The sequence below is a fragment of the Oncorhynchus mykiss genome, chromosome 18 (genome assembly GCF_057628025.1).
Source record: "Oncorhynchus mykiss isolate SJ-2025 chromosome 18, ASM5762802v1, whole genome shotgun sequence".
In the NCBI taxonomy this organism is placed as follows: Eukaryota; Metazoa; Chordata; class Actinopteri; order Salmoniformes; family Salmonidae; genus Oncorhynchus; species Oncorhynchus mykiss.
In genome coordinates this window covers 45708853-45725235 of record NC_143039.1, presented here as the reverse complement: position 1 = coordinate 45725235, position 16383 = coordinate 45708853, and positions in this window count along the sequence as shown.

Genomic DNA, 16383 nt, shown 5'->3' with positions numbered 1-16383 from the left:
AAAGAATGATGGTCGAGTTGGAGTTTTATACACGGGGAGGTGGCCAGATTGGGTTGCACCCCCGCTTCCTTTCCCCTCCCTATTCGAATCCGCAAATCACACACAATTCAGCGAAAAACTGGTCAAGGATAGAGGGAATACAGGTTATTTCAAGTTTACATCAAAAGTTGCTTTTCTGTCTTCTTTTTAGCTCTTCGCTAACCCATTTCCGAACCTTTACCTAATTATCAGAATTTACCATGTTAATTCTCATAACCTTCTACAAAAGTAATTTCTGATCATACATAAACTGTCTCCCTTCTAGCCGAAACCAGAAAAACGATCCTCGCCTGTCTTAATATGTCATGATTTAAAATCTTTTCAATTTTGAAAGTAATCCTTTCTGATTCAATCAAATAATCTAAAAAGAACATAGCTTGGTAATTGATAAATTGATTAAATAACCCCAAGTGGTCAAGACTAGTTTATCATTGGACCTAAAATATTTTTGATTTTCTGGATGTCTGCTTCTTCTTGAAAATCTATCATATTCAATGATGATGCTGGAGGTTGAGAACATTGATGATTCCCATAAGGGGCTACTTGATACATTGCTGCATTACCATCCTAATTGTCAGCCTCACTCTGGCTTTTCTTCTACAATGAAACAAAAATTGTCAATACAAACCATTCTACTTCACCTCAAATGTTTTGAATTTTATAATTATTTGTTTACAATCTAATATGTTGTCTCTGTCTTTATCCCTATAACACTGTTCAAACACACTCTTTATTGGCATTAGAAAAACATGAACAATAAACCAGAGATTCATTCAATAACTCAACTGACAGAGTTAAACTGTAATCTGAAAATAAATCTCCCCACTGTATGTTGAATGTGATTAGTTATCTCAACAAACCAATCCCCACTCTGTCTCATAAACCTGAGTGAGATGATCAAAGCCTGTTTTCTAGAAAGGAAAATCTATTATTTCATACATTTTTTTCAACATTAGTACACAGTGTTTACACAATTGTCATATCAAATTTAAATGATACATTTTTCCTCTGTGGACCATAAACTGTCGATGAAGAGAATCACATTTCTTGGATTATTGCCTCAGGAGCAGGCCACACTAGACAGAAAATAAATGCCCTTGAGTTTCTCATTATCACCATCCACCTGTATTGACTCTAGGTGACCCAATCAGCATAACAAATCAAGAGATTTTCACTCAAACAGTGCACTGAAAAGGGAGAGCCAGGGTCATTGTTTCAATAGTCTGGAGGGCATCTCCACCACATCTCACACACATTCAGATTCTAAAGACGTTCAGACAAGGCCAAGATGAGTGACTACAGTGATCAATGAGTGTGAGAGAGTCCTTCTAGATTCTCCACTCACATTCGCAGAGTAACACTGAGTGCTTTCCATAATGATCATATCAAGCCAATTCTCCAATAAATATAGCAAAAGCCATGTTAAACCTCGCCATGTTAAACCTCTGTTGCGTTGCCCACCCAGTCCACAAGCAATGTTAAATTCTATAACACTGGATCAAAGTTGGGTGATGTATCTGATTGCAGTTCTACATTCTACAGTTCCTTTTCCCCATAGCCTAGTCAGTGAGTGTGTTTTATGATAAATATTAGTGAGGAAATTGCATGTTTTTAGATCAACATTTCAGTCAACCTTTTCCAAAAAACAAACAAACTACAATATAAACATTGATTTATTTCATTCCCAGCACCACAAAGATTTGATGATGTGGATATTGACATTTGCCCAATATATGATCAATATATTCTGATCTATTGAGCCTATTCCAAAGGATGCTGTGGAAGTCCATTCTGTGTTTTGGGTGCTGTGGAGAGGTCACAGAGGTCCGACTCAGGGCCCTGCAGTCTCCGTACTGTCCCCATCACCGTTGAATTCCTGATATAGAACAGCTGGCATCCCTTGGCGTGGTGACGGCACTCCCCGACTATCTTTTCCTCAGTTCAGGTAACAGTCACAGAGCTCAGCTGCTGCTTTCAATCAGCTCACAGCACAGTGAGAGGGGGAAAGAGAGAGTGGGTGAGAGAGTGAGTGCGAGAGAGAAGGGTACTCACAAACCATGTCACAGATAGTGGGCGAATGCACAGATAGTGTCCGAGGAAGAGAGGAGACATAGGATGGGAAGAAAACAGGAGGAAGCAAAGGTGAATGGAAGCGCAGATGCATTGGCCAGGAACAGGATTTCAGGAGACCAGAAAAAAAAAACTTCTTACCCTGCCAGCTATAAGTTGATGATCCCAAAGAAGAAAGAGGAGCACTCAGAAAGCTGCATGGATCTTTAGGTTTATTCAGGACAAACTAATAGGCTTACATTTCAGCGTGTCAATCGCCTTCCTCAGAAGGTTCAGGAGGATCTTTTAAGAAGTGTTGGCCTGATATATCAGAAAACAGGACAAATGGTTTATTCCATTGAAGTTTCCCCATTTCATTACTTTGGCCCACATATTTGGCTGGGTTTTACATGTCAAAAATGTTAGCACATTCGTCATAAATAAACTAATCACAGGAAATGTGCCCTGGTTGTCCCTAATCCCCAAAGATGATACAGTACTGCGTCTTCCTTTAAGAATGAGGAAGGATCTAGTACAGAATAACACAGTAAAAAAGGCCAACAAGTAAAGGGTGGTTTCAGCACTAAAACCAGAAGAGCAGGCGAATGGAACTTAACTACAGTCTTCACAAAAGGACAATTTGTTGAATCTACACCCTTGGGTTGGCTTGCTGACGCCCAATGCCACCCAAACACCCAAAAATGAAACCATTGCTAAACCACACCCAACAATGTTATGAAGAGACACTCTTGGTTCCTAGAGCTATTCCCAGTTTTTAATAGGGACGCAGTGACAACAATAAGCATTCAGCTTTGAAATGTGACATATAAAATATGACAATCATATGTTGTGTTATGAATATTCTGCTAAGTTTATTTTACAAGTAGGTGAAACAAAGTGGGAAGTAGTTAGGAGGTGCTTGAGCATTCACTGTAGTGCTATGATTAACAGCTAAAAGACTGAATAAATGCAGTCCACCAGAAAGGGGAAAGGAATAAGAGCAGGTATGACTGACAAAGAGGGACTAGGAGAAAACTATGCTGTAAGACATCCTCCAGGGACTTTTGAACTTTTACTGTTGAAAAGCAATATCCCAAGTATAAATCCATTAAAGCACACACAAAAAAGGGTCAAATAAATAAATAATTCAATAGCGTTTTGAGAAAGTTTTTTTCTTTTCTTTCAGACACAACCGCAAACTTCAATGAGTATGGCAATCAAGGAGTTGGTTTGATGGGAAGTCGATGTCATCAGCCTCCCTCCAATTTATGGCAGATTTCCTGGGTGATCTTAGATTAATTCTGACTATTAAGGGACAGACAGTACAATTGTCGCCTTTTTCTCGTTTTTCAATTGAAGGTATTTTAAGGGAGTATGCAGTTAGGCTAGCCGGGTTAGGACTGAAGCATGCTGATGACTTTACCTGTACCACCTTTTGTTAAGTAAAGCAGGTGTTAAATGGAGGTGAAAAGGAGACTGGAGTGCCACATTAATTACAGGTTTCCCCCCATGGAGCCTACTCCCCTCCCCTCCTGTTCTGTGTCTGAGTGACTCATTGCAAGCTTACAGAACAGGGCTACAGGCAGCTGAGCAAAAATGGAGAAAAAATTCTGGAGGACCTATCATCCTTCCTCTCTACCTTATGTTCCTCTGGGGCTATTGCTAAAGCCAGCCTCTATCATTCAAAATGTCAAGCTTCTGCCTCTAACCCTAGGAAACTCTCCCTCTACGGACAACTTTATCAATCACTTTGAAAATAAGGTTGACAACATTTGCTCCTCATTAACTCAGCCTATTGAGTCCACTGGTCCCACTCACACAGAACTACCCTATGCCTTGATCTCTTTCTCCCCTCTCTCCAGATGAAATCCTGCGACTAGTTATGTCCGGCCGCCCGACAACCCCATCCCCTCCTCCAGACCATCACTGCAGACCTTCTCCCATTCCTAATTTCCCTCATCCCTGACCATTGGCTGCGTTCCCTCTGACTTTAAAATGGCCAGGGTAAAAAAAAATAAACATTTAAAAAAAAGAAAAAAGACCCCTCTGACATCAAAAACTACAGACCGGTATCCTGGTATTTCTTTGCAAAACACTTGAGTGTGCTGTTTCTGACCAACTCTCTCGCTATCTCTCTCAGAAAGATCTTCTTGACCCTAACCAGTCAGGCTTCAAGACGAGTCACTCAACCGGAGACTACTCTTCTGTGTTACAGAGGCTCTCCGCACTGCCAAAGCTGACTCTCTCTCCGCTGTTCTCATCCTCCTAGATCTATCCGCTGACTTCGACACTGAACCATCAGATCTTCCTCTCCACCCTCTCAGGGCTGGGCGGCTCAGGCTCTGTACACTCATGGATTGCATCCCACCTGGCAGGCCGCTCCTACCAGGTGGCGTGGCGAGGGTCTGTGTCTGCACTGTGCTCTCACTACTGGTATCCCGCAGGGCTCGGTTCTAGACCCTCTCGTCTCTCTATACACCAAGTCACTTGGCTCCGTCATATCCTCACATGGTCTGTCCTATCATTGCTATGCGGATGACACTTCACTACTTCTCCCCTTCTGACACCCAGATGGTGACACGCATCTCTGCGTGCCTTGCTGATACCTCAGCTTGGATGTCGGCCCACCACCTCAAGCTCAACCTCTGCAAGACGGAGCTGCACATCCTCCCGGGGAAGGTCGTTCTACAACATGCGTAGAGTACAACCCTACCTCACACAGGAAGCGGCACAGGTCCTAATCCAGGCATTTGTCATCTCCCGTCTGGGCTACTGCAACTCGCTGTTGGCTGGGCTCCCCGCTTATGCCATCAAACCCCTGCAACTTATCCAGAATGCTGACAAGGTACAAAGGTACAAATCTGTCGAATCTGGTACAAGGTACAAGGTACAAATCTGTCGTTCTGCCCCTGAACAGGCAGTTAACCCACTGTTCCTAGGCCGTCATTGAAAATAAGAATTTGTTCTTAACTGACTTGCCTAGTTAAATAAAGGTTAAACTTTTTTTTTTTAAACGCCTGGTGTTCAACCGTCCCAAGTTCTCCATGTCACACCGCTCTTCCGCACACTCCACTGGCTTCCAGTCAAAGCTTGCATCCACTACAATACCATGGTACTTGCCTACAGGAGCCAGAAGAACTGCCCCTCCGTACATTCAGACTATGCTCAAACACTCCGTTCTGTCACCTCTGGTCTCTTGGCCCTCCTATAGCCCTACAGGAGGGCAGCTCCTGTTCAGCCCAGTCCAACCTCTTCTATAAACATCTGAAACCCTACCTCTTCACTCAGTGACACCCAGATAAAGAACACGTACATAAAACACACAGTCATCTACAACGACACACACTCACACACACTGAAATGCCGCGGATAACTTGACTAAGGGAGATTGGAGGCAGTTGAAAGAAATAACTGCAACTGTCCGTGTGGCTGGCTATCCAACCCACACACCCCTCCCCATTCCTAGACACATACTTACACTCACCAATTACTCACCATGTCCCGGAGTGGCTCACACCAGCATATAAATATATCACACAACCTTTGTTCCCCGTCGGTAGCCACTGTAGATGAGAATCTCATGACATTCAGATTGCCTCACAGTGGTAGCGCTATTATACATCAAATCAAATTTGATTGGTCACATGTTTAGCATATGTTATTGTGGGTGTAGCGAAACGCTTGCTTCTAGCTCTGACAGTGCAGTAATATCTAACAATTTCACAACATATACCCAATACACACAAATCTAAGTAAAGGAATGATGAATAAGAATATATGGACGAGCAATGTCAGAGCGGCACAGACTAAGAGACAGATAAGTCAACCTCAGACAGTGATTCCCATTCAGTGCTGAAGTTGTGATTTGATTTTATGTCAGCAGCACACACAGCTACAACAAGCAACAGCTGAAGTCTTATTTCACACACTAACTCGGGAAGAGAGAGTGGGCTGTGTCTGGCAGAGTGTCATGGTGCTGGTTGTCCGCTCATATCAGTTCTGAATCTTCCTGATGGCTTAACAGGCAGTTAAGATTGTGACCACGGCAACAGTCTTGTTTTTATATTAGTGTGTCTTAATAAGCAATAGACAGTATATACTGAACAAATATATAAACCTAACATGTGAAGTGATGGTCCCATGTTTCATGAGGTGAAATAAAATCAAAAAAATGATCCACATGCACAAAAAACCTATTTCTCCCAAAATGTTGTGCACATTTTTTTTACATCCCTGTTAATGAGCATTTCACCTTTGTCAAGATAATCCATCCACCTGACAAGTGTGGCATATCAAGAAGCTGAATAAACAGCATGATCATTACACAGGTGCACCTTGTGCTGGGGACACTAAAATGTGCAGTTTTGTCACACAACACAATGCCACAGATGTCTCAAGTTGAGGTAGTGTGCAATTGGCATGCTGACTGCAGGAATGTCCACCAGGGCTGTTGCCAGAGAATTGAATGTCCAACATTGTTTTAGAGAAATTGGCAGTACGTGCAACTGCCCTCACAACCGCAGACTGTGTTACCATGCCAACCCAGGACCTCCACATCAGGCTTCTTCACCTGCTGGATTGTCTGAGAACAGCCACCCAGACAGCTGGGTTTGCACTGTGAGTTTGCACAACTGAAGAATTTCTGCACAAATTGTCAGAAACAGTCTCAGGGAAGCTCATCTGCAAGCTTGTAATCCTCACCAGGATCTTGACTGTAGTTCAGCCTTGTAACCGTCTTCAGTGGGCAAATGCTCCCTTTCAATGGCCACTGGCACGCTGGAGAAGTGTGCTTTTCACAGATGAATCCCGGTTTCAACTGTACCGGGCAGATGGCATCATATGGGTGAGCAGTTTGCTCATGTCAATGTTGTGAACATAATTGCTCCATGGAGGCGGTGGGGTTATGGTATGGGCAGGCATAAGCTACAGACAACAAACAATTTCATTTTATCGATGGCAATGCAAATAGTCTGGGGAGCCATTTGATTATCTGTTCAGGAGTCTTATGGCTTGGGGGTAAAAACTGTTGAGAAGCCTTTTTGTCCTGGCACTCCAGTACCACTTGCCATGCGGTAGTAGAGAAAACAGTCTATGACTTGGGTGGATGGGGTCTTTGACAATTTTTAGGGCCTTCCTCTGACACCGCCTGCTGTAGAGGTCCTGGATGGCAGGGAGCTTAGCCCCAGTGATGTACTGGGCCATACGCACTACACTCTGTAGTGCCTTGCGGTCAGAGGCCGAGCAGTTGCCGTACCAGGCAGTGATACAACCAGTCAGGATGCTCTCGATGTTGCAGCTGTAGAACCTTTTGAGGATCTCAGGACCCATGCCAAATATTTTTAGTTTCCTGGGGGGAAATAGGCTTTGTCATGCCCTCTTCATGACTGTCTTGGTGTGTTTGGACCATTCTAGTTTGTTGTTGATGTGGACACCAAGGAACTTGAAGCTCTCAACCTGCTCCACTACAGCCCCGTCGATGAGAATGGTGGCATGCTCGGTCCTCCTTTTCCTATAGTCCACAATAATCTCCATAGTCTTGGTTATGTTGAGGGATAGGTTGTTATTCTGGCACCACCCGGCAAGGTCTCTGACTTCCTCCCTATAGGCTGTCTCATCGTTGATCAGGCCTACCACTGTTGTGTCGTCTGCAAATAATAATAATGATGGTGTTGGAGTCGTGCCTGGCCATGCAGTCGTGGGTGAACAGGGAGTACAGGAGGGGACTGAGCACGCACCCCTGGGGAGCTCCAGTGTTGAGGATCAGCGTGGCAGATGTGTTGCTACCTACCCTCACCTCCTGGAGGTGGCCCATCAGGAAGTCCAGGATCCAGTTGCAGAGGGAGGTGTTTAGTCCCAGGATCCTTAGCTTAGTGATGAGCTTTGAGGGTACCAGCAACTTCGCACAGCCATTAAAGAGTGGGACAACATTCCAAAGGCCACAATCAACAGCCTGATCAACCATATGAAGGAGATGTGTTGCGCTGCACGAGGCAAATGGTGGCCACACCAGATACTGACTGGTTTTCTGATCCACGCCCCTACTTTTTCGGTATCTGTGACCAACAGACTCATATCTGTATTCCCAGTCATGTGAAATCCATAGATTAGGGCCTAATTTATTTATTTCAATTGATAGATTTCCTTATATGAACTGTAACTCAGTAAAATATTAGAAATAGTTGCATTTTGAGTTTATATTTTTGTTTAGTGTAGATTCCAATCTCTAAAGGAAGATAAACATTAGTCATGACAAAACTGGGGCATGAAGAGTGAATAATTGTGTCAGCACAAAATGGTCAGTGAAATAAGTCATGTTCTTTTTATAGCCTACTGATAAAGCCACAAAATGAAATGATTGATATCTTAAATATACTGTATGTGTAAGGTACTCAGTGTCATTCTACCTTCAGGGGGCTAATTGCTAATGCAAATAGAACATTTTGCAAGACAGTGACCTCCTGTCACCCCCTGGCAATCTAAAGTAGTTGGTTCACACTTGCAAACAAAGTCCTTTTGGTCAGCCTTTTCTTTGGTTTGGCCTCAGGCCAAGTGTGAAAGGGAGAAAGTCTAAACACATGCATATGACTCTGTCCCATGTCTTGATTGCACATTTGGGAAGAGGTGAGCTCAATAGAACACCTTCACATGGGTTGCAAATGTGAGTGAAAGACTAGGGGGGGGGGGGGGGGGGGGGGGCACATTGGAATTTAAATGGAACTGAATAAAATGTGGGGATTATTAGAAAATCATATCTGGACATTTGTCTCAAATACCCACTTTTAAATATCCAATTAAAATAGCAAACATGTCAAGTTTGCCTAGTTGAAGATGACTGGGTAACATGTATAACATGGCCTATACTGTATACAAGTAAATGCAATATTTTATAAATGTGCAAAAATGTCAATGTGAATAAACATTTATTTTTTTATATGTCACCTTGACATTGGATTTAGGTTACAAGTTGGTTGGAGAAAAAAAAGAAATTGAGGACCTTTTGCAAATCCAAACAGCTTTCCACATTAATTCAATGTCATCACATTAGATTTCATGTTGTTGAAATGACACAAAACACATTTTTGTCCAGTGGGAAGTGTCTGAGGAAAGTATCAGAAGGATGAATCTACTGACCATGAGAAACCATTTGAATATTATCTAACTATGAGATGTCTGCCAAGAGAAGAATATAATTTCATCAACATGCAAAAAACTCCCACAAATTAGGTAGGCCTATTATCTAAACAAGTTCTGTCAATGTCCTGTTTTACATACCTTTCTTGATGAAAATAAATCAATAGCCTATTATCTTTTCATTATGATTTTATGCATAATAATAAAGGTTGTCACATGAAGTGAAGAATAAAAGGGCATTAAAGACACTCATTCATAGGCTTCATGTAACTGTACTCTTAGAGTGACTGCTCCTAAAAAGCAACTTCTTGTTTTGAAAATGGCCTACGTGACAGACATGAGTCAGAAAAATGTATACATCCGAAACAGGTCAAAATTGACTACAAAGTGTAAATAGGATATATTTTGGTCATGAAGTCAGTCAAATCAAATTTGTCACAGGCGCCAAATACATCAGGTGTAGACTTAACCATGAAACGCTTACTTACCAGCCCTTTTCCCAACAACGCAGAGTTGTGCTGATGTTGGCACAAGATGGAGGGAAAGTTAGAGCATAACTTATGAAATGAGTTTTTTTTTAAAAGAGAAAAAAAAGGATGTTTGATCCAGTATAAACAAATGTATAGAATTTATTATACAAGAGACAAAAATCACAAATTCCACAGCATGACTGCAGTCATTTCTCAAGTAAAAAAACAATGACTCAATAAATAGAAGTATTACAATGTAAACTTTCAGTCCGTCTGTCTGCATATTTCAAGACATGACATATGGGGGTGGAGTGAGATACCCAGGAGGCTGGACAATTATTTTCTCATTACGAAAAAACGTATACAAAATACTTGGAAGTCAATCAATCCGCCATCATTGACACAATGGAAAAATCTAATGATGTATTATTTACACATTTTACGTTACAATTTAAGACCAAGTGGCAAACTATAATACAGGCACTAGGGATGGGGGTGTGAGCATGCAGGTCTGGGCAGAAGAAATGTAGCCATTGTTTGCATGTGTCTGTAAGTATACGCTTGTTTTAGTATTTTTGTGTAAAGTAGACAAAGTTTGGACACAACTACTCATTCAAGGGTTTCTTTATTTTCTACTATTTTCTACACTGTAGAATAATAGTGAAGACATCTAAACTATGAAATAACACATATGGAATCATGTAGATTCTTCAAAGTAGCCATCCTTTGCCATGAGGACAGCTTTGCACACTCTTGGCATTCTCTCAACCAGCTTCATGAGGAATGCTTTTCCAACCGTCTTGAAGGAGTTCCCAAATATGCGGAGCATATTTAAATAGCCCTTACACAGCCTTGGAGGTATGTTTGGTCATTGTCCTGTTGAAAAACAAATGATACTGGGACTAAGTGCAAACCAGATGAGATGGCGTATCGCTGCGGTACCCATGCTGGTTAAGTGTGCCTTGAATTCTACATAAATCACTGACAGCGTCACCAGAAAAGCACCCCCACACCTCCTCCATGCCTCACGGTGGGAACACACATGTGGAGATCATCCGTTCACCTACTCTGCATCTCAAAAAGACACAGCGGTTGGACCCAAAAATTTCAATCTAGTAATCCTCAGACCAAAAGACAGATTTCCACCGGTCTAATGTCAATTGCTCATGTTTCTTGGCCCAAGCAAGTCTCTTCGTATTATTGGTGTCCTTTAGTAGGGGGTTTCTTTGCAGCAATTCGACCATGAAGGCCTGATTCACGCAGCCTCCTCTGAACAGTTAATGAAATGTGTCTTACTTGAACTCGGTGAAGCATTTACTTAGGCTGCACTTTCTGAGGCTGGTAACTCTAATGAAAGTATCCTCTGCAGAGGTAACTCTGGGTCTTCTTTTCCTGTGGCGGTCTTCATGAGAGCCAGTTTCATCGTAGTGCTTGATGGTTTTTGTGACTGCACTTGAAAGTTATAGAAATTTTCCAGATTGACTGACCTTCATGTCTAAGTAATGATGGACTGTTGTTTCTCTTTGCTTATTTGAGCTGTTCTTGCCATAATTTGGACTTGGTATTTTACCAAATAGGGCTATCTTCTGTATACCACCTCTACCTTGTCACAACACAATTGATTGCCTCAAACGCTTTAAAGAAAGAAATCCCACAAATGTAATTTTAAGAAGGCACACCTGTTGATTGAGGTGACTACCTCATGAAGCTGGTTAAGAGAATGCCAAGAGTGTGCAAAGCTGTCATCAAGGCAAAGGGTACTTTGAAGAATATAAATTCTAAAATATATTTTGATTTGTTTAACTCTTATTTTATTTTTACATTTAATCTTCATAAAAAAATCACTGTTTTAGTTCAGTTAGGATCACCACTACTTTAAGAATGTGAAATGTCAGAATAATAGTAGAGAGAATGATTTCTTTCAGCACATTCCCAGTGGGTCAGAAGTCTACATACACTCAATTAGTATTTGGTAGCATTGCCTTTAAATTGTTTTGCGTAGCCTTCCACAAGCTCAATAAGTTGAGAAACATTTGGCCCATTCTTCCTGACAGAGCTGGTGTAACTGAGTCAGGTTTGTAGGCCTCCTTGCTCACACGCTCTTTTTCAGTTCTGCCCACAAATTTTCTATTTGATTGAGGTCAGGGCTTTGTGATGGCCACTCCAATGCCACTCCAATACCTTGACTTTGTTGTCCTTAAGCCATTTTTCCACAACTTTGGAAGTATGTTTGGGGTCATTGTCCATTTGGAAGACCCAAGACTTCCTGACTGATGTCTTGAGATGTTGCTTCAATATATCCACATAATATTCCTGCCTCATGATCCCATCTATTTTGTGAAGTGCACCAGTCCCTCCTGCAGCAAAGGACCCCCACAACATGAGGCTGCCACCCCGTGCTTCACGGTTGGGATGGGGTTCTTCAGCTTGCAAGCCTCCCCCTTTTTCCTCCAAACATAACGATGGTCATTATGGCCAAACAGTTTCAGACCAGAGGACATTTCTCCAAAAAGTACGATCTTTGTCCCCATGTGCAGTTGCAAACCGTAGTAGGGCTTTATGGCGGTTTTGGCAGCGGCTTCTTCCTTGCCGAGCTGTCTTTGGTGCTATACGACTTGTTTTACTCTACATACACACACTTTTGTACCCATTTCCTCCAGCATCTTCACAAGGTCCTTTGCTGTTGTCCTGGGATTGATTTGCACTTTTCGCACCAAAGTACGTTCATCTCTAGGAGACTGAACGAGTCTCCTTATGGAGCGGTCTGATGGCTGTGTGGTCCCATGGTGTTTATACTTGCATACTATTGTTTGTACAGTTGAACGTGTTACCGTCAGGCGTTTGGAAATTGCTCCCAAGATTGAACCAGACTTGTGGAGGTCTGCATTTTTTTTCCCTGAGGTCATGGCTGATTTCTTTTGATTTTCCCATGATGTCAAGCAAAGAGGCACTGAGTTTGAAGGTAGGCCTTGAAATACATCCACAGGTACACCTCCATTTGACTCAAATGATGTCAATTAGCCTATCAGAAGCTTCTAAAGCCATGACATAATTTTCTGAAAATTTCCAAGCTGTTTAAAGGCACAGTTAACTTAGTGTATGTAAACTTCTGAACCACTGGAATTGTGATAGTAAATTAAGTGAAATAATCTGTCTGTAAACAATTGTTGGAAAAATGACTTGTGTCATGCAGAAAGTAGATGTCCTAACAGACTTGCCAAAACTATAGTTTGTTCACAAGAAATGTGTGGAGTGGTTGAAAAACAAGTTAATGACTCCAACTTAAGTGATGTCAACATCCGACTTCAACTGTATATTTTTAAATGAGGCTATATACAATGAGTGCGGGTACCAAGTCAGTGTGCTTTTTGAGGACCTGAGGACCCATGCCAAATATTTTCAGCCTCCTGAGTGGGAAGAGATGTTGTCATGCCTTCTTCACGACAGTGTTGGTGTGTTTGAATCATGATAGGTCCTTAGTGATGTGGACACCGAGGAACTTGAAGCTCTCAACCCGCTCCAATACATCCCCGTCAATGTGAATGGGGGCGTGCTCAGGCCTCCATTTCCTGCAGTCCACAATCAGCTCCTTTGTCTTGCTGACATCGGGGGAGAGGTTTTTGTACTGGCACAACACTGCCAGGTCACTGACCTCTTCCCTGTAGGCTGTCTCATCGTCGTTGGTGATCAGGACTACCACCATTATGTTGTGAGCAAACTTAATGATGGTGTTGGAGTGGGTGAACACAGAATATAGTAGGGGACTAAGCATGCACCCCTGAGGGGCCCCTGTGTTGAGTGTAGGCATGGTGGAGAGATGTTGTTGCCTACCCTCATCCCCTGGAGGCGGCCCATCAGGAAATCCAGGATCCAGCTGCTGAGGGACCTGTTTAATCCCAGAGTCCTTAGTTTAATAAAGAGCTTTGAATGCACTATGGTTTTAAGGTTACCTTTGCGTTCTAGGGCACAGGGACTATGGCAGTCTACTTGAAACCTGTAGGTATTACAGACTGGGTAAGAAAGAGGTTGAAAATGTCACTGCATCGCAGCGCTAGCTGTGCCACTGAAGATTCTGGGTTCGAGTCCAGGCTCTGGACGGCTGCGACCGAGAGATCCATGGGGCGGCGCACAATTGGCCCAGCGTCATCCGGGTTAGGGGAGGGCTTGGCCGGCAGGGATGTCCTTGTCCCATCGCGCACTAGCAACTCCTGTGGTGGGCCGGGCGCAGTGCACGCTTACACGGTTGTCAGGTGTACAGTGTTTCCTCCGACACATTGGTGTGGCTGGCTTCTGGGTTAAGTGGGCATTGTGTCATGACGCAGTGCGGCTTGGCAGGGTTGTGTTTCGGAGGACGCACAGCTCTCGACCTTCTCTCCCCAGTCCACACAGGAGTGGCAGTGAGTTGCAGACAAGACTAACAATTGGATACCACAAAATTGGGGAGAAAAAGAAAATAAAAAAAATGTCAGAGTACGCATCCTACAATCTGTCTGGCCCTGCGGCCTTGTGAATGTTAACCTGTTTAACGGTCTTACTCACACCAGCTAAGGAAGTGTGAACAGTCATCCGGAACAGCTGGTGCTCTCATGCATGGTTCAGTGTTGCTCTCCTCGAAGCGAGCATAGAGGGCATTTATCTAATCTGGTAGGCTTGTGTCACTGGGCAGCTTGCGGCTGGGTTCAAAGCGGAGATTTGCGAGATGATAGGAAAAAATAGTATGTCGGAATGAGGGAGCATTTCCTAATGAACCAAATCAAAGATGATCTATTATATTGCCAATCTTGCCGAATAACCGCTCCAACAATGGAAATACATGTCCTCAATCAGCGAAAGCAAGTGAGGTCAGGTGGGACCATTCTAGCCAATGAGAGGGTTGATACGCATGTGAATAACAGGCACAACTAAGTTATTTCTCAAAATTGCCAGAATGCAACATGCATACACTTAACAGTACATTTGTAACAGCCTAAACATTACAAAACTTATACTCGATCAAGTAAACCTCACGTAATTCGGCACTAATTTATCGACCTCCATACAAAAAAAAGGGCTTTTCTCAAGCAGACAAATTTTGGCAGAATAAATCCTCTTGTGTGTCAACTCTTCCTCTCTGACCAGAACTAAAACCATGCCAAATCAGGAAGTGCAGTCACATTCTCCGTTATTATTGATGACATCCATGTAACCATTTGCCTGTAGTGTGAATCTGGTTTAATACGTGACAGGCAGTGCTACACATGGGCAGGAGCTCACCGGAGCGGAGTACCAGCACCTCACATTCTCTACTGCTTCCAGGCTTATCACAACCGGCCGTGATTGGGAGTCCCATAGGGCGGCACACAACTGACCCAGTGTCGTCCGGGTTTGGCCGGTGTAGGCAGTCGTTGTAAATAAGAATTTGTTCTTAACTGACTTGCCTAGTTAAAAGTTTTTTTTTTTTAAATGATGCAGAAATGTTTTGGTACCCTTCCCCAGGCTTGGTTTATAATCTGACATGCATTGTCAACTGTGGGACCTTATATAGACAGGTGTGTGCCTTTCCAAATCATGTCCTATCAATTGAATTTACCACAGGTGGACTCCAATCAAGTAGAAACATCTCAAGGATGATCAATGGAAACAAGATGCACCTGAGCACAATTTCGAGTCTCATAGCAATGGGTCTGAATACTTACGTAAATAAGGTATTTCTGTTTAAATTTTTTTAAATGAATTTACAAACATTTCTAAAAACCTGTTTTCGCTTTGTAAATTATGGGGTATTGTGTATAGATTGCTGATGATTTGGTTTTATTTAGTACATTTTATGTTAAGGCTGTAACGTAACAAAATGTGGAAAAACTCAATGGTTTTGAATACTTTCCAAAGACACTGTATTTTCATTGTTAGAGCGGTCACTCCACTGTCTTGTCAATCAATATAATACGAATAGCTTATGCATTTTTTCTTATGATTATAAACTGGGTGGGTTAAGCCCTGAATGCTAAATGGCTGAAAGCAGTGGTATATCAGACCATATACCAGGGGTATGACAAAAACAAAAATGGTTGACTTTTCTAATTACGTTGGTAACCAGTTTCTAATAGCAATAAGGATCCTTGGGGTTTGTGGTATATGGCCACTTTAACTATGCCACTTTGTTCACATACTCATCTCATATGTATATACTGTACTCAATACCATCTACTGTATCTTGCCTATGCCTATGCCTATGCTGCTCTGTACCATCACTCATTCATATATCCTTATGTACATATTCTTTATCTCCTTACACTGTGTATAAGACAGTAGTTTTGGAATTGTTAGTTAGATTACTTGTTGGTTATTACTGCATTGTCGGAACTAGAAGCACAAGCATTTCGCTACACTCGCATTAACATCTGCTAACCATGTGTATGTGACAAATAACATTTGATTTGAATATACCAATGGTTAAAAGACAATTTATGCTTGAATGTGCCATATGGATGGTGTGAAGCCTCTGGAGGCATGCAGAGGCCAAATTGAGCTCTGTACTGCATGTGCACCGCCCAATTTATTTGTAACAATGTGGATGGCTCCATATAGCTCTCTGCATTGCCATGATTGGTTGATGGTAGGTGGGTGTGGGGGTCCAGTATAAACACAAACTCACTTCCTTGACAACTTCCTTCACAACAGCTCTGCGAAACTCAACAAGTATGAATGCCCTGAC